Source organism: Vidua macroura, chromosome 14, assembly GCF_024509145.1.
Source record: "Vidua macroura isolate BioBank_ID:100142 chromosome 14, ASM2450914v1, whole genome shotgun sequence".
Taxonomy (NCBI): Eukaryota; Metazoa; Chordata; class Aves; order Passeriformes; family Viduidae; genus Vidua; species Vidua macroura.
The window spans coordinates 8194820-8215085 of NC_071584.1; the positions used below are offsets into that span (position 1 = coordinate 8194820).

The 20266-nt window shown below is 39.9% G+C and overlaps 1 protein-coding gene across 5 annotated transcripts in view; it reads left to right on the top strand.

Moving 5' to 3' along the window:
* The window catches only part of AFF2 (ALF transcription elongation factor 2), a 359389-nt gene that overhangs the window by 242194 nt on the left and 96929 nt on the right, over positions 1 to 20266 (top strand). The gene's annotated exons all lie outside the window — the stretch shown is intronic.

The following is a 20266-nucleotide window of genomic DNA, read 5'->3' on the forward strand; positions in this document are numbered from 1 at the left end:
GAGCATGAGCCATGGGAAGAGCTGTGTGTCCCTGTGCATTAGAGCTTCCCCGGGCAGGGCTGGTGTGTCCCCATGGTGGCCCTGGGAGCAGGACCAGGTGTGCTCAGCACCAGGTAAAAACACCCTTTTGGCACACCAGGACGTGCTGGGGACATGGCCTGACAGCCTCAGAGGTGTGAAGGTGAGCTGGTAGGGGGCAGAAGGATTCCTCCTGCTCCTTCCCTGGCCGCCTGTGGGTGCTGTCCCATGCCCTGCTGTTTGGATAACCTGGGCACTCCGTGTGTGGCCAGCTCCAGCTGAGCCAGTCCCTGCAGCCAAGCCAGGCCCTCTTATGGCTGGGCTAATGACTAGAAAACCTCTCATTAAATACTCCTCTTGGCAGAGTTTAGTTCATAGAGGGTCTCAGGGAGGAAAGAGGGGGAGGCACTTCGGTCCCGAGTGTTAAAAAAAACAGCTTTTAGTCCTTTTTCCATAATAAGATTTTTCTCAAATGACTGCCTTCTTTTTAAATTTGAAAAGTTCAGTCCTAAGTTCAGGGGTAGCTCTTGGGCACTGGGGTGGAAGATCCTTGTACATATTACAGAGTGATTATTGACAGAGTTTAACTGTATTGACCCTACTTTCCTAATTCCTAAGAAATTTTCTAAATATGCTCTTTAAAATCCCTACAAAACACTGCAGATTTTGGGTAATTCCAGAGCAGGACCTGAGATTATTGCTTTATTACCTTCTTTCTTCCTATCCCCTTTCCCAGACTTATAATCCTCTGATGTTTCTTTTCCAGTATGTTCTAAGCAGAATGTGTGTGTTTGTCGTTCCTACAGCTTTCCCTTAGCGTTGATCCAGCACATCAGATCTGTTCTGTTGATTCGGGCACTTTCCACTCCTGTTGTGATCCATTTCAGCAATGGGCTTGCCTAGGCTAAAAAGAGTAAAATAATTTTTTTTTTAGCAATTTGATAGCTTTGCCAATGGGTTCAGTGAAAACAGATGACATATTTATTCTTGTATTGACAACTGAGAATTCTCTGAAAGTCTGTAAACTTTCTACCTCTCTGACCTCTCTGCATCTCTCCTCCTCCCAGCACCCTCTATGATGCAGTTGCTTCCTGGAAGATTGACTTGACTCATTTCCCCCCACTGTCAAGCTTGTACAATTGAGGGATAAAAATCCTGCTTGAATTAGTAAAGAAAATCTGAATATTTAATTTCTGCATGGGATTCTGGGGTTGATAACTTCTATCTACTCATCATCTAAATTAAGTACAGTTTGTGCTTAAGTGGTTTTTTATTAGGCACTGCTGAGATTGTTAATAGCAGGTAGATTCTTTAGGTTTTAGAGAAAGTTACTTGCTCTGAAATTATTAAAAATCAAGTGATATGTGTATGTTTAGGTAGGAAATCATTCTAAAAATTAGAAGGAGAGACATTTTTCCTTACTGTTTCCACCTTCCTTGGAAATAACTATATCACATTAATACTTAATATACCTAGCAAATTACCAAGGAATTTTCTTTAATTTCAATCTTCTGCTATAATAGCATATTAGATGCTTCTTTTAAGGGTTAACCTTAATTCATACCAAGTTTTAGAGTTCTCTCATATGTGAGTTAATAGGAAGATGTTGTCCATAAAACATTGCCTAAAGTTTTATTTCTGGTCATAAATTGTCACAGAATGTTCATCTGAATATTGAGAGGAAATATTTACTTAGAGAAAACAATTAGGTCCCTTGGGTGTCTTCTACCCCCTTTTCCATTTGTTTCAGGGAAAAAAAAAAAAAAGAAATCTTAGGTTAGTTACAGATATTCTTCCTAATTTTGTCCAAGAAGGATGTGTAGTTGGAGGCACAGAAGTGTGCAGAGGAACTCCTCTGGGTGGTGGTGCTATTTCAGGTTGAGCTTGGCAGCATAGGAGGTTTGAATGTTGCCTGCATAGGCCTCCCAAGCATCATCATGACTCAGAAGATGTTCAAAGATGAAAACAGGGGAAAGCAGGAAAGAAAACAGGAAAATCAGCTTAACTGTGCCCAGCCAGCATCAGCTCTGTTCCTGTTTCTGTTGCAGCTTTCTTTGTGAAATTGCCCTAGGCTAAAGTTACCAATTTTAGGTGCCTGGTAATGGTTATTGTGCAAAACTGAACTGTTGTTTCCTGATGCACAGACTGCCTGACAACTTTATCTCTGCTCCTCATGAGCTGGCTTATCCAGGTGTGCAGGGGGCTTGTGTGATGCTTTGTCAAAACAGATACTAATGATGTCACAGTGCTAGAGAGAGACATTCAAATGGTGCAGGAATGAACATGGAGTACAGTAGATGAAGAAACAGATGTTGGGGGAAGATGAATTTGTTGTTAAGGCATTAGATTGGTGCTTAGGAGAATTTAATTTTCATTCCAGCCTTAACAGGGACTTCCTGTATGACATTTAGGAAATTATGTCTCTGTTCTCAGTCTGTAAATATGAACAACGTTTTTTTCCTATTCGTTCCCTGCCCTTTCAGTTTAGGGAGCAGAGTTGCTAAAGCAAGGACTCCTACACTCTGTGTTTGTACTGACCTCGCTCCAGGGCCTGTGTTCTCTCTCAGTGCAGTCACGTGACTGTGATACTACACAAAATTGTGTGTAGGGAGAGGAAAAATGTAAAATTGCAGAGAGGATATGCATGTCACTGGTTAAGAATTTACAGAATTTAATACAGGATGATTAGAATAAACCTAATGAAAACATTGCCTGTTATAGACTAAGATTTTTGTAATTTCTGTGGACCTTTGTACCATAAGAGGCTTCTGTAAAAAAATCTGTTTAATCTCGGTTAAACTCTAATAGGACTTTTTACATAAGCTGGTGTTTAGCATGCATTTGGGATGAGTGCATTACCCATGAGTAGTGAACTCACAAGTGAGTTATGCGGGTAATCCCAAATGAGTGCCAATAAAACTTTTATAACACATAGCATCATTATGGAATTCGTTTATGCCACATATTTTACGGGAGAAAAAGCTATTTTGGTCATATATTAGAGAGTTTGTAATTTTTTTTACTGGTGCTGTTTTTCACATACCTCTGCCTCTAAAGCCGAGCCAAGTGAATACCAGCAATCCTAGAAGGAAGGGAAAATTAGAACAAACACATGTTTGAAATCTCTCTGAAAATAAAGCAAGGGCCAGATTCTAATCTCCTTACTCATACCAAACATCACCGTACCCCCTGAATAGCTCCATAGATTTCTTTGGGACCATTTGTCAAGTGAAGTGCTATTTGACATGTGTGGCAGTACCCAGAACTGGCTCAATCTAAACTAGCTTTTTCCATTTAAGCCCTCCAAAGCTTGCTGTCTTCAGTGGTTAGAAACACATATTTACGGTTTTTATCGCATCGAAAAGAATTCTCACACTGCTTAGAAGGGTTTTTCCAGCCCCTTTTCAGAAGAGTTGGACGATACGAAGCAGAATCCCAGCACTTTTCTAAAGCTGAGCCAGAGAAAAGCCCCTCTAAAGGGGTGGCTGGCAGACTAAGCGCTCTGCCTCCCACCCCGTTTGACAGGTCATGTTTGCGCTGCAAAGGCTGCGGGATCTGGGCGTTCCACTCCCCCCTGCTGGGGTCAGCAGCTTTGCAAACGCCACCTCATACAACTGATACAACACGTGCAAGCCTGTTGCACTGATGTACCACCTCTGTCCCCAACACTTCAGTGTATGGGCTACCATGTCCCAAATCGAGTTCTCGTCCTCCTGGGAGTAGTTGTTTCACCTCAGACTTGAATCCTTCCTTCCTTAGTGTAAACACAGAGCATTCTAAGAGAGAGTTTTTCTGTCTCTCTTGTTTTCTGTTGCTGTGTTAATTTTATTGCAAAGATCAAAGATCCTGGACTAGTAGGCATAGGTCAAGAGAAGAGCTTGACTTGACTTTATTGAGAGCAGGATTAGGCCATAAACATCCTGGGTTTGTTCTTTTGTCTCACATAAAATAACTGCTCAGATAAAATGCACTGTTTGATGATGGTTGATCAAGGATTGCTGCTTAAAGCTCCACATGTAACCTAGCTATCTTCACATTAACCTCCTGCTTTCATTTCCTTGCTTATGTTGAATAGGAAACCATTATTGAACTGCAGTGTTATGTTCATAGAAGCCATTTGATTAATTGACTGTGTTTTGAACTCTTGTGACCCAAGGCTGAAATGTAGCTCAGACAAAAGTGACAGAAGCCCAGCGATGGGTTGGGAATTTAAAAGAGTGCCAGTACACTGTCCATGGGGCAGCCCACATTCATGTTCATGTTTATCCTTGTAGAACTTGCTAAAAGTAAAGACAGATGTCCAGCTTATCTCATGTAGTCAATATCAATAATTAGCACGGATGCTGCTCGCTGTGAGTTGAGCCTACTCCTGCTGTCACTCTGTCTTTATGTATCCACAGGGACAAAACCTGGAAGGCAGGCAAAAAAAAAAAAAAAAGTATTGCCAGAAATCCCCGTAGGCTATCTGAGAAGGAGCGGATGTGTAAAGCATTTCTTTCTGCATAAACATTTAGAATCAAGCTCTCATAAGTCAGGGATCCACCAAATGTGGTGTGAAGAGGCAGATGAAGCCTGCCTTCTGGCATGGCAGCATTTGCTGATTGATTCGGAATGCAGAAGGACCCTTTTTATTTTTATTTTAAAATTTGAACCACATCTTAATACAAATCAGGTGAAAAATAAATTGAAAAATAGCAAGCCTGAGATTACAGATGTGCCAGCTTCATATTGTTCAGTTTAGCTGAGGTCATAGTCAAGCCCATCAAGTTCACATCATTTAGTGTGTGGCCACTGAGGCAATATTCAAACAAAAGAAAAGCAGTCAGGATGCTGATATGATCCTACTTTGCCAGCTGGCCTCATTCAGCTGTGCAGAGCACATTGGCTTCAGCTATGTAAGGAACTTAAATCAGTAAGGAATACAGGTTTTTAAAAGGATATGCTGTTCCAAACAGCCCATTCATTCTCCTGCTCTCTGACTTTAGATCAGTCATAAAGAGGAAATACCTCTCCTAATATGCAGTTTCGTATTCTGAAATTTAGAATGTAAGATCTATGCTAATGGCAGTGCAATTCATTTAGGTGGAGGAATTTGGTCAGCAGGGGACATTTGTATTCTGCCCAGTAATTAGAGAAAGCTTGAACTTCCTAGAAAGCCTTGAAGTAGAATTACTGGCATCCTTTCTTCCTCCATACTGGTGATGTTACCATGCTGGTTTCCTGCACGCAGGTATAGATTTATGTAGATTAATTTGGTATAGTACGTTGAATTGCCACTATGATATATATTTTAGAATTACTTCCTAGCACAGCCTAATGGCTGGAATCAAATAAAACATAAAAGTAGATTTATATAGATTGCTATATAAATCAGATAAAGCTTTATGTTACCTGGCATTGGTAATGGAAGCTTTTCCTGCAAATAATATAGAAGTTTTTCTTGTAATATTTTCATTATTTCAGTGAGAGTAAAGCAACAAAAAAGTAGAAAAGAAATAAACAAGTCTATCAGGCTTAGCCACCATTAAACATCATTAACTACAATTTTGCCTGACAAGTTCTCTCATCTTGTGATGGGTGAAATGGTAGAAAAGTAGACTGAACAATTGCATAAACCCAAATGAAATATGCCCTTGTATTCTAAGTGTGCACAGTTCAGTCAGTTAAAATAGAGCAATTTATTATGCTTTAGCAGCTTGAGCTTAATCTAGTTTTAAATAGATCTCTTTTTTTTTTAACTTCTTGCTGAGTTTTAACTGGTTTGAGGAGACACATGATATAGTGCTACACAGTCTCTCTCTCTCTCTCTAGTTTACTTTGAAATAACTTTAATAGAGTGCTGCTGATGAAAATAGCTCACAGGAAATGTAGATGAGCCTTTACACAACAGTAAATATATTTGTTTTGTTTGAAATGAGTGGATAATGGAAGAGACGAGTACAGAGAGTGAGGAGAAAGGAGCTGGGTACAGCAGGCAGAGTGGAGTGATCTGCAGCCACCTCCTGGGGATTTGGGGACTCCCTGGCAGTGGTGCCTGCCCAGGGCATCCCATTTCCAGAAGCTACTCAAGGTTAATAACTGCACAATTTGGGCAAGCCTATCAAATTTCTCACTGGTCAGTTTTTAATATCAAACTGCTACTGTGAACCACAGTGAACCACTTTGCCATATTGGCCACCCGTTGTCAAAATAGGTTGGAATGTTTATCAAAATCTCCTCACAGAATATGGGCAAAGCTCTCACCTGCCTGCATTCAAAGTGTGCTCTGCTGTTCCTCCAGGCAGGGAGTTGTGACCTTTACCGAGTGGAATATTTTGACTGTAGACATTTTGTTTGATATTACTCTGTAGTTTTCCACTTATTCATTAGATCCCTCAGCCTTTGTGGGTTTTCACAGGTAATTCTGTAATTACACCAGCTGTGATAAATACTTTCTTGAAATCTTGCTTGAAGAAATTTAGCTAAGTCCCTTTGCCTGTGGGAGGAAACAAGGGTCTGACTTGGTGTTGATTGATACAAGCAGCTATGCCAGATCCACAGAGCTGTGTGTTTCTATCAGAGCCCACAGGGATGGCAGAGGGCTGTGTTTGCAGGGAATTGGGTGTGTGTGAGAAGTTCAACTACCAAATGACACCAAATTCTTGGTGTAAAGGGTACTCTGGCTGGCATGGGCTGCCCTAGCATTGGGATGATGGATCCTTTCACCTTCAGGTTACCAGTTCAAATTCAAGGCAGATTTGTAGGGAGTAAAACTCATCACACTCTCAGAGCTATTCAATGGCTGTGTGAAATGAAGTTCTCCCTTGGAGTCTAATGGACACGTGTCCAAATCCAGGACCTGTAGTGCTAATTGGCACTCTTGATAGTGGTGGCACAGAGGCCAACAGCTGAATGGGCATAGAGGCAGAATTTCTTCTCCTTGGGTTAAAGCCCAGTAGGGTGTTTGTGTTACTGCTGCACATTATATGAATGTTTTCTGGGTTGAAAAGGGACTGCAAACTTCAAAAGCATTTATCGAGTCTTAAGGCTTCCAAAAAGCCCTAAGCTAACTTTTTTTAATTTAGAGAAAAAAAAAAATTGCTAGGAGTGTTTGTTGAGCTGAAGCTTTGAGGTGTCTTGAATAAAAAAAGGAGGGAGAAAAATGATTTAATTAAAAGTCAGAGAATTCTAGGAAAATCAGTAGAGAGAGACTGTGTGTACTATTCCTTCTCATGAGTGACTGTTTAAACAGACCAGATTCTCTGGTCTTTAAAATGTTTTTTCCTAGAAGAAATCTGCTGTTTCCTTGGAAAAAAAAAAAAAAAAAAAAGCCAGCACCCCCCAGCTGACTGCCTGCAGCAGCTCCATGACCATGAGTATGTATTGTGATCAGAGACCATATATTGCTAAAACTCCTTGATGGAATGAGTTTTAATTTGGTTTACAGAAAGCTTTAGGGGATATGGCTCTCTACAAATTAGACCACAGGAGCTATAAAATGAAGGATGTCGTCTCTAATTAGAAACAGTGGAGCAGTCTGGTGTTCTTCCTAGCTGTAGCCTCGTGGGTACTCTCTCACAAGTGAACTCTGCTGGGCAGTAGATTCCTCTCTAGTAACTATTATCTGTCTTTCTACTGGAGTTTATCTGTGATCTGATTTTCTGTCTCCATTTCTGTACACACCTTTCCTCATAGTTGTGGTAATTTCTTCACAAAGCTTTGAATGGCTGTTGCAAAACAAAAGTTCATGTGTTGTGCAGTGATTAGTCACCACTACCAAAGTAATTTACTTATTTTAAATACCAGGAAATTATCCTCAGACTCAGGTGGATGTAGAAGTCAGATTAGTGGGTCCCTTTTGCAGCATGCAGCTCTACCAACTCTATATTCTCACACCTCTTCTGATGAAGTTAAATGAGAGTTAAAGAAAAGCATATAGATAGACTGAAATAAATTATGCTTTATGGTAATCAAATTCAATTTTCTACACACATTTTTTAGCAAGAGAGCATTCCTCAAACTGGGAACCAAGATTTTGGACAAGAAAATAATGTTACTTAACTGACTAGGAAAAAAATGGTGCCTGGAAATCTAATAGTGGGATGTCTACAGCTTGTCATTGATGCCAAATGATAAAACCAAATTTAAGCTTAAATGCAAAAGGGTATTAGGCATAAATGCACAACAGCTAAAAATCAGCTAAAAATGTATTTCCACAGCACATATGAAAGGAAAGCTGAGCGTAGAGATGAGCTGAGAAAGTATTCAGAGACTGTGCTAAGGCAGCTAGAATTTGACTTTTTTAATCATCAGTAAGGGAGGACATCCAGGCTCTTAATTCATCAACATCTTTTCATGTAGACTTACATGCAGTAGGACCAACGACTGGTCCAATGAAAGCTTTAATTTACTTGTGGCATATTGTTTCCACTAGGAGCTCTTGTAGATCAGTCTGAGAACAATTACTAGGTGAATAAAAGAGGGGGGAAAAAGTCAAGTATTACACTGGAATGTAAGTAAAAAATGGAAATTTAGAATTAGTCAAAATATTTATTTTGCTGCCTAGCACGGGGTATTACTGACAGGAAAGGGCTGTATTTTTAAGTGTGATTGCTGTTTAGATTTTGCCAGAATATATAACTGAACGTGTCTCATGACCATCTTATTTTCATGTAGTATTTCATCCTCCAGCTTTGTAGGGGAACTTTATGCCAAGAGAACTCACTGGAGACTGAGTGACAGATCAGGCTGTTGTCCCACATTCCCTTTCTACTAAATCACAGTTTTCCTTAGATGGAAGGTGGCTATTGTGAAGCTGTCAAACTGAGGAAAGTTAAATGGGCTGAAGTGAAGGCTCCTGCTAACAATAGCAGCTATCTCTGTCAAATGAAAGCTCAGCAGACAGTTACAAGGCAATTCGGCACTGATGGGTGGTCGATTAAAAACAACAAAAGGCAAGATGAATGAAAGGGGAAAATCCCTATTACTTTGTGGTAGGAGCTAGGGGAAAACCAAAAATAAAATAAAAAGCCCACCTCACCCAACCCCGTAGCAATTGGAACAGACTTGTAGTTAGCATGACCTTCATCATCTCAGATATGGCACAATAAAACTGACAAGATTATTTTCTCTTCAAGCAGTGCTGAGGTATTTTCATTGGCAAAAATCTGGAAAAGTAAAGTAAATGCAGAGTTCAAGGCAGTTGAAAAATTCTTGAATCTGATAACAGCTGGAACATAGTGCCACCAGGAAAAATAGCTAGGTTTTGTGCTAAAAAATTATGACTTGATCATTTTTTTTAGTGTCATTTCTGAGATTTTGAAGGTTACCCTATAGACAACCAGAAGAGGATTAGAGAGAAATTATCTTTGAGCTCAAGGGAGCACCAATTTAAATTGGATTTGAGACATAACTTTTGCATTACCTTAGGAGATGAAAGGTGGTGTTGCGCCCTGATAGTTACCCAACTGCCTAACCATATGTATCAGCTGGATTAGTCTGCAGATTAGCAGCTCCTGCACCAAGTGTGAGGTGTATTGTGCAATTTCCTCTTCGTGGGACTCATCCTTTTTCAATTGAAGTAACATCAAAACTCAGCAAACGTGTGGAGGGCTTTGCAGCTTGCAAGTTAGGCATAAGGTGAATGTACACACTTGTTCCTCAGAAGATAATAGTCACTAAGATTTAGACTTGTTATGGCAGCTGCGTAGAGTAAGATGAGAAAGTACAAAAGAATAGTCCTTGGAAAAAAACGTGTATTATGTCCTTATAACTATTCTGATAGAAAATCAAGGTTTGAAATTTGATGGGAGGCAAGCACCTAGGCTCACTTAGAACCTATGAAATTCCCATTTATTTTCTCACAATTTAAATGCTAGGATTAAAAGGCCAGGAAAAACAAATAGGTTCTTACAGGTAGGACTCTGGTTCCTGCCAACAGTGGAGCCAGGATTCAAAGAAACCGAAAAAATATTATAATGAAGAATTTGGGGAGACATATGTGCTTCATGAGCATAATGAACCAGTTCTTCATTCCAGCTGTATTAGGCAAAATAGTTCAGTACTAAGAAATTGTTCCATTGGACAACCTCCTCTGACAAAATGTAGAACTAGATGTACCATGGACCCGATCCAGTCTGATAATTCTGGCATATTATTATTTTGTTATTTGTCTTTGTAAAGTCATGATGTCATTAGACTTTAACAGTTAAATTAAATTTAGTCTGCATCATCCTTAAGTTTTGCCCTTTGAAGAAAACACTGAGTATCTATCCATTTATCAATTTCATGTACTAATTTTCTTGTTTATTTGTCTAACATAACATTGAGGTACTTAAGTCATGGACAAAGAAACCTAGTGCCAGACATATAAATGGTCAAAAAGAAAGGCAAAAAAATGGTACTCTGGAATTTTCTTGTTTAGAATGTTTTTAGCACTGAGGACCATATTTTGAGATTTTTTTTCACTGGTAACATGTATTTCATCTCGTAACCAATTTGGTATGAAAATAATATTAACCTGCCTCTCAGAGAATCAACCACAATGCTCCTCAAAGGTTTTGTGGTAAAGGAAGACCAGAGTGGTCTCAAGATGAGTTTGGGAGAGAGATATTAAAGCTGAGGGGACAAGGGACAGTGGGCACAAACTGAAACAGAGAAAGTTCCATCTGAATAGGAGGAGAAACTTCTTTAGTGTGAGGGTGACTGAACAGGGAACAGACTGCCCAGGGAGGTTGTGGAGTTTCCCTCACTGGAGATACTCAAAACCTGTATGGATGTGATCCTGTGCAACCTGCTCTGGGTGACCCTGCTTTAGCAGGGCTTTGAACTAGATCTCCAGAGGTAACTTCCCACTCCAGCCATTCTGTGGTTCTGTAATTGGACATAAAGAGTGTCTGTGAGTATCCCTAATGCAGCCATTTAAAACAAACAATAATGTTCTTTTCTTGGTTCTTCACAGCTTCATTCTTCCAATGCTGTAGAGGGCTCTGCAAGCACAAATTAGCAGAGAGCTCAGAAGTAACCTGGTCCTGGGGACTATAAAGATTGGAGGGTGTGTGTACACAGGGTGTGTGTGGCTGTGGGGAAGTGCTGGCTCGTCCAGATTTACACCATTTGCAGTGATACTAAAAATAATATCCTCAGTTTTCAGGACAAAGAACGGTTTAACCATGTGGCATAATTTATAGGGTAAGCAAACTTTCAGTAAGAGCTAACTGTATCAGAAAACTTGTGTAACATGCACAGAAGGCACTGTTAAATTATTTCAGTGCCATAATTGAAAATGCTGAGGAAAATTCTCCTGTATTATAGCCAGAGCAAGATTGGATCTCTAGCCAAGTACATCAACATAAATGTTCGGCTGTCTGGGGAAATACAAGTCTTACACTGTTACTTAGGGGAAAATGTGCACAGACATGATGGAGCCCCTTATGAAACAATCCTCATTCTGTTAAACAATAGGATCAAATTTTCAGTCAGGTTATCTAGCATATTGCATTCTTCAAGCTTGCCAAGCAAAGAGAACTATCGGCATGAAGATGGATTTATTTTTACAGAATTAATGATGTATGAAATCTAGAAGTGGAAACACACATTTTCATTTTATCCTCTAATTTTTCTTTTTACATTATAAGTGAAAGGAAATGCTTGGAAGTATTTGCAGTTATTCAAATCTGTTTATCTTAGAGTGATTATCAGAGCAAACAGTGTCAGGCATTGTGTTTGGATCTGAGCCTGAAAAATAGTGCTTGCAGGAGCAAGGATTATTTGCATGAGTCAGTGTTTTCAGCACTGTGCTTGGTACTTGATTTCTCTCATGCATATGCAGTGCCTTATAAATCATCCAGATTCAGAAATCATTTAAGTATTTTTTTCATTTATCCAATCTATTTATATTAGTTTTAGTCTTGCTTGGTTTTATCCCCTATATTTATGTTAGTTTTAGTACTACTTGGATTCTTCTGTTTATACATTTTTAGACTGATCAACAGAATGTTCATTTAGGGATTGAAGTGAACAGTCTTACTGAAGATTCATTTGTCTTTGAAAGTCTCAATCAGATCTGTGGGATAGCTGTGGATTCTTGATATAGGATTTTGCAGGTACAAAAGTGTCTTTAAACACTGATCACAAATTAGGGCAGTGAAAATGAAGCTTACTTTCCCCAAGATCCCCTTATCTTTGCTTTCTGTGGGGATTTTTGCTGATGATCATCCCTGAACTACCCTGTGTACCAGGCATGGTCCAGCAGTATTTTTGTAGAGTTGTAGTGCCTTTGCAGCCTGGAAAGTGCTGGTCAGTTCTCCCATGCACACACAAGCCCCTGGGACTTGCTCATCTTCCCTGTGGCCAATCCCTGTCTTTATTCACTGTGCACCATCAGCAGGCCAGTACAGAGGACTTGGATTCCTGCTTGGAATTCTGCTCTGGTAATGCACACCCCTAAAAATCTGTAAGTCAGGCACTAAGCTTACAGTGTTCTTTAAAAACCTGTGGCCAATTTTACTTTCCTTCATATGCACAAAGACTGTTTCTGAAGCAAAAGCTCCCATTCTCCATAACATATCATGAAAGCCATGTCACAACTCACTCTGTTGCCTTTTCAGTATCTTCAGCTGGAAGACCTCCTTCAACCAGTCTTTATTAAACATCTTGAGTCTTCCTTTTGAACAAGTAAAGAATTCCTTTACAGTTTTATTCAGTTGTTGTTCATTTGCACAGAAATGAAGAAGCCAGACCCACTTACAGGATCATACGCACTGTAGAACATTGGATAGATGAGCCAGTCCTGTGTGATTTCATTCCTTGTTGAACAAATTTCTTTAATATATTTTCTGGTATGATTTTTTAAAGTCACCTTTGCAAGTTGTGGTAGAATTATAAATCATTGTTTAACTGTGTGCTAAGTTCCTATAGCCTTTGTGTGTAAATATGCCAACTGAAAGCTTGTTTACCAGAGAAAATAGTGGTACTCTGGCTAGGAGACACTTTTAATCAAATATGGTTGGAGTAAGCAGGTGTTTTTCATGTGGAATATATTGGAAATGAGTATGTATCACAGAAATGGCTATTGAACTATATATTGCTCTTGATAAATAGCAGAACCCAAAATTATATCAGCCATTGCAGTTTATCAAAGGGAAAATAGTAAAAGCTTTGTGCACACAGTCAGAATTGAACACACTAAAAAAGGTGGGTACTCATTTTTATTCTTCACAAACTCTAAGAATGCACATTTTATACTGGCATTTTTAGAAACTATTAGTCACTCCCTGTGTTTTTCCTGGACCCATACTTTTCTTTGTTCTCATCTCTCTTTTCTCTCTTTCTTCCCTCTCTTTTTGCTTCAATGATACATCATACTCTGAACTTGCCAAACAGAGATGTGTGTTGTACTGAAGAGTCACTGGGCAGTGAGGGAGACACAAGGTGAAGGAGATTGCACTTTTCTAAGGCAGAAAGATAACCCAATGGTATGAGTGTTATTAAGGCAAAAATATCAACTCACCAGCTCGAAACAGAAGGATACAGCTTTCTGTGATTTTTTTGCAACTTCCTATTATACTGATAAAATATTTGACCCAGTTCTGATCCCATTCTGTTGGAAGCATTGTTTTCAAGCACAATTGAAGCTCAATAGAGAGGTGAAGTTATTGAATATACCAGAGTATTATTTGTGCTAAACATGCCAATTCCCTTAAAATTTGGCTGCAGGTTTCTCCCTTCTCCCAAAGTTCTTGTCTCAGCTTTAATGAAACACAAGATGCCTGTCAACAGAACAGTAGTTATAATGCACTTAGGTAGTAACTTAATATCTTAGTTGCTTTGAAGAGCTTTTTGTACATAGACATTAATGGATGGCTGGATAAAGAAATTCTTCTACTGAAAGAATTAATTTTGCTTAATTCTTTTGAAATTAAGAGATGATACAGAGAGATGAGTAATGAAGTGCACTCTCTAATTGTGAGGTACCTAATAGAAAACCACAGGGGTTACTCCTCTCTCACCATCTGTAATTACACTAATTACTGATATGGTGCCAGGAACACTAAGGCAGGCTGCATGTGACACACGATGGAGTGTGTCCTAGCAAGCCATCGCTCTCCATCACTGGCCAGGAGGAGGCTGACCATGTCAGCAGCATAATGAGTGCCTTTCCTGTGGCAGGCAAGAGAACAGGCACCTCTATTGCTCACACGTTGTTTCGCAGTGAAGACACAAAACTTGACTTTAGTACTTTCTGAGGGGAGGTGATTTAAGGCCACAGACTGAGGAGTTGATCTGTACCTTAAGCAAATTAGTCCTGTTGAGGCCATTGAATCTGCTTTAATGAGCAGAAGTTACTTCTGTGAGTAACAGTTTGCAAGATTGACTTCATCATTGACAAAAATGTAATGAAAGAAAATGGTGGATGAGGAGAAGGGAAAATTAATAAATTATATTTAAGTATGTATAAAATTGCTGGACAAATGGTCCTGACTATTAAGGTAAATGGTGCTTGTAAATTCCATTTAATCTTCTGAGATTTTCTTTTACCATAACTCTTACAGTATCTCAGAGGAAATAATGTAAGGATGACTTGCACATTTCAGAAAAAGAATGAATATAAGGTTTCAAGATTTATTGATGGGATGTTTTAAAACAAAAGATCTTCTTTTTTCCTTTGGAATTACTCTACCGTTTATTTTCATTTCCTCAGTTTTTTGTTCACTGTATTATGAACTTCTCTGGGGAAATCTATTGTTAGATGTTTTCACACACATAGGCCCCCTTCTTCCCCCTTGATAAATGATAAAATTGTGCTCCAGTGTGTGCAACACATTCTTGAAATACATCTGAATTCCATTATACAGTTTGTCATTTGCATGATACCTTTTGAGTTACCACTCTTGGAGAAGCCTTGTATACTACAGAGAAATGCACTAGGAAAATGAAAAACAAGCTGGGGATGAAGTCCATGGGGTAAACCAGCAGAGATTGTGTTGAACTGATGGCCTTATTTCCATGCAAGTTCAGGGGTAGAACAGGTTGCATCTCAGTGCTAGTCACTATTTGCATGGACTGTGTTCCCTCTGCAGGAATATTGCTGCAAACAGGAGTGACAAGGCCTTCATAACTCAGGCTGCAGTGTACTACCTTTTTCACCCCAAAGACATTTATTAGATTCCTGCCTGTTCTGGATTAAGTCTTAATAAGTTTCACAAGTTTGAAACTTGCTATAAGAGTCTAAACTCTCTCTTTAATATTGAATAAAATAACTAGTTGTAGCACAGAAATCTTAGAAATGTATTCCCATTTTACCAGAGACAAACCTGGCAAGAAAAGAATGACATGTCTGTATGTCTGGTTAACACCACTGCCTGGCCTCCTTCCTGCAGAATCATCACTTGTGTTTGATGTGATGTGACTCAGATGGGATATGCATTTTGTACAGATTTGGTTTGACATGAGTGAGTTAATTTTCTGGGCAGCTCAGGATTAGGGAATTGCCCAGTATTACCTTGGTTGTCTGCTTGCAACACCCTCTTCCCTTTCCTCCATCCTCTTCATTCCCACAAGGTTTTTTTCACATTAGAGTGAGCCCCAGTGCAGTGGTGAATTGATCCCAGAGTAAATTAGACATGCAGAAGCTTGTCCTATCCATGCTGCCTTTTAAATACCTCCTCCTTAAGGAAGCTGTATCACCAATCATGTTACTATAAACACAGCAGACTCCCATCCCAGCCCTCCACAACCAGAGCAGGAAGAAATCCATAGCATTCCCAGAAGTCTACTAGCAAGCAGGACCTTATTCATTTGTTAAAAGCATTTAAATCCGTTATACATTAAACCAAAAAAAAAAAAAATTATACTGTCAAAATATTCAGTGAAAAGTTCAGAGTCTTCTGTATATGTAACTGAAATGGAGAAATACTGTGGTAGTACTTTTTCAGGGAGTGAATTATCTCATGTCTCCAAATCCTCACCTGCTTGTTGAGAGGATCTCAAATCAGCAGGTCTGGTGTGCACAAAACATCCACTGAACTCAAAAGTCAGGATGGGCTACAAGTCCCATTTCAGTGTTCATTTTCTTACTATTCTAGTGTGACTTTTAGAGAACCAATCCTAATAAAGCCCTTGTTCAGCCATTTGTCTAGCTAAATTTGTAATGTAGGAACAATCTGCTTTGGGAGCAAATTTATCCCTGGAGGAAGTGGGTATTGTAGTCAGTCAATGAGATTGCCCCTACTTACACCACAGATAAATGTGTTGCTTTGTCCCAACATTTCTGCTTTGCAATAATTTCACATTCCAAATTACAAACCTCTGAAAATTGTAGATTATAATAAATGTGCTGACACAACTTCTACTGTTATAGTAAATGGCATTGCTCTAATAATGAAATAAAAAATCCTACTTAATCCTATTCTTTCCCTAAAGTGGTGTTTTGCATTAGCTATGGATGAAAAGACAAACAAGTACATGTATATTCAATAATAATGTCAGCTGGGTCAGAGAAGAATAGGAAATAAAATGAATTCATAACACCCCTGGAGGTAGCTTTCTGATACAGGCAGTTTTCTCTTTGATTTGCCCTCATTGGCAGCATTCATTGTAATTTTAACATAGCCTCCAAATTGGCCTTTATTAATAGCTGTCCTGATCTTAATAACAAATATGCTCTTTAATCTCCAGTCTGGGTGCTTCTGAGGTGAACAATTACATAGAGCAGAATAGATCATATGGGTATTTAGATGGACCTCTCACTCGAGAGTGCCTAATTTCACGTTCAGACCATCCAGACAGTGTTTTGGAGAGCTATAGATACAGAACTCTTCTGTCTCAAGGCTTTGAAGCTAAAATACCTTTCTAGATATGATAGTGAAATAGTCACCTTGAATTAAGGTTGCTGGCAATCTTAAAAAGTCCTTATTGAGCTTTGAGTGCAATCAGATGGTACTTGCTTATAAATGAGAGTTAATGGAAACATTAAACAGTACAAGCTACTGTGACCCATGTCTTCAGAATATTAAGCACATTCTAAAATTGTGGAACACCATCTAGTCCTTTGTGTTCTGTAAAATACTACTTTTTCTAACCAATATTCTCTAGGAGCAGGTTATTTGAAATGTTCAGCATTCTACATTTGCATGTACTGTATATTTCTAATTTATTTCCTCACTTCTCTGGCTACCATATATTTCTGGTTGATACTATACTCAGTTTCTCTTTAATTATTCCATCTGCCAGAAGAGTGTGATGCATTTTAGAAGCTGGTAGGTTTAGTTGTTTAAGCTTTGAGTTTTGGAACTGAATGGGATGACATATTCTTCATTTAGCAGAACAGGCTAAGAAGAATTATATATCCCAAGTGATAAGCTTGGAACTGCTAAAGAAATGCCAAAATCCAATTTTTTCCTCTCTCTAGTTGTCTAAACATCTATTAGTCTCTTGAAGGGAACTCATAAATCCTGCAAATTTAGTTTCTCTGAAACCAACTCTAACAGTTGTCCTTCCTACTAATCATGTTTTATATCAATTTTATATTTTTCAGTATTCAATAAACATGTCTTGTGCTTACTGTACTTGTTAGAAAGTATCTGCAGTGTAGGCTGTATGAGGACAGTTATTAATCAGCCATTTTAGATGGCTGTAGGGTTAGTTTAGTAAGTGTATCCATTTATCTTTTTTATGTTTTCTTTTTTGTTCTTTCCATTTATCCAATATGGAATTTCTTTTGTCCTTTTTGGTTTATTTCTACCAGGGTATGTCAAAAAGGAATTCAACACGTAACAAATGAAAAAAAAAAACCAAAAAAACACCCACTAAAACCCAAACCACCCAATAGCTGGAAGAAAGAAAACATACCACCCTTTGGGTTTCATTCATGATCTTTGCATTATATCCACTTAAATCTGCATTAAAAAATAACAATAGAATGCATTATCTAGCAGTGATTCTTTAAAGCAGTGGATAATTTACACATTAAAGTGAAATGTAGGTTTAAAAGCAGGAGTGTAGGATTGAATTAGAGTTAAGAGTCAGAATGATATAGTCCTGTATGAAAATGGTCTCGGTTTCCTGGGGGTATTGTCCTTTTGGTGTAATGAGACTTGCAGATAACAATCAGGGACTGTGGATAGATCAAGGCACAGCGATACATTGAGAATGGCACAGCAAGTAATGGCTCTGGGGAAACAAATGAATGTGTCTGCTAGATAAACAGCATTAAAAGTTTCTGTTCATCACCAAAGTCCAGGCCTCTATAGATTAATATCCCTGAAAAATTGAGTATTGGGTTTGAATGGCAAGGTTTTGGCAGCAGGGGGCTGCAGGGGTGGCTTCTTTGAGAAGCTGCCAGAAGCTTCTGCCACTTGCAGCAGAGCCATTGCCAACCTCCAGGCTGGACCTGCCACCGGCCAAGGCTGAGCCCAGCAGTGACAGCAGCAGTGCCTCTGGCATAACAGATTTTAGAAAGGGAAAAAAACTGCTGTGCAACAGCAGCTGGAAGAGAGGAATAGGAGTCTGTGAGAGAAACAGCCCTGCAGACAGCCAGGTCAGTGCAGAAGGAGGGGCAGAGGTGCTCCAGGTGCCAGAGCAGAGGTTCCCCTGCAGCCCCTGGTGCTGCCCATGGAGAGGCAGCTGTGCCCCTGCAGCACATGGGGGTCCTGGGCAGCAGGGATCCCGCTGCAGCCCAGGGAGGAGCCCATGCCAGAGCAGGGGGATGCCCAAAGCAGCCTGTGACCCCATGGGAAGACTGTGCTGGTGTTCTGGTAGAGAGAGAAGCCTGCGCTGGAGCAGGTTTGCTGCCAGCACTTGTGACCCCATGGGGGACCCACACTGGAGCAGCCTGTGCCTGGAGGATGTACCCACAGAAGAGACACACTCTGGAATGGTTCCTGAAGAGCTGCAACCTGGAGGAAGGCCAAGTTGAAGAAGTTCATGAGGGGCTGGCCGTGTGGGAGGGACTCCATGCTGGAAGAAGAGGGGAAGCATGGGAGGAGTTCTTCCCCTGAGGAGGAAGAACATGCAGAGACAATGTGCAATGAACTGACCGTAACCCCCATCCCCCTGCACCACTGTGAACGGGGAGGCAGAGAAAATTGTCAGTGAAGTCCAGCCCAGGAAAAAGGGAAGGGTGGGGGGAAGGTGTTTTATCATTTAGTTTTATTTCTCATTGTCCTACTCTGATTTCATTGGCAATACTTTGAATTGATTTCCCCAAATCGAGTCTGTTTTGCCCATGACAGTAATTGCTGAGTGATCTCTCCCTGTCCTTTTCTCAACCCACAAGCCTCCTGTTACATTTTCTCTCTCCTGTCCAGATGGAGAGGAGAGATTGAGCAGCTTTGGTGGGCACCTGGCATACAGACAAGGTCAACCCCCCACAAATACTAAGTTTTAGGAGATTTTTTTTAATCCATGCTGCACTGGTACTTTTATGGGTTCCCATATTACGGGGAGGCCATTTATCAGGATGCTAATGACCGGTAGTTTTGTGTCCAGATACTTTGTAACCACTGGGTTGCCCGACAACAGAGGTCGCTGGAAGACAGAGGACTCACAAACCAGTTTAAAGATCTCCTTCACAAAGGCACCATCAGGGCTTCAAATGTTCTAAAATTTCCACATTGGGATTATTGTCCCCTCTTTAAAATTCCATGTGTCAGGAGGCTTCCATGATTTACTGGTAGTCTTCAAACAAAAAAAAAAAAAAAAAAACCTTCCTAACAGAACATCCATTGATTGCTAGAGTTATTTAAAGGCTAACAGTAAAAAATCATAGACTTCAGTCCCCATCAAGGCAGAAAGGAAACAATAATTGCAATTTGCAAGCCTCCTGCCGTGGGTAAAGGAGCTGGGGCTGGCAGCAAGGAAGATCTGCGATTTTAATGGCTGCTGCAGCAGGTCAGGGGGAGATGTGCCAATTCATTTGTGCGTCATCCTGTGATAAGACAGTCTGTCAAGGTGAAGAAATGGGTGTGAAGTAGAAGTGTGCCCAGATTATTATCAGCTCAGATAAAAGCATGAATATATGGGAAGCTATACAGGAGCTTATTTGGTGACTGCTCTTCTCTTTAGGTAGAGAGCTCCCCAAATGAAAGAGCTCTTCTGTCTCTGTAGCAGCAAATAACATGGCTTCTTACCCCGTGTAATTTCCTGTACCCAAGTCTTGGATTGAAAGAAGTCATATGAGTGTTAATACAGTAATTTGCAATTCAACTCTTTTGACAAAGGAAGGGAAGGAGGCATAGGGACAGCCACAACTTTTAGGAGCTTCCTTCCC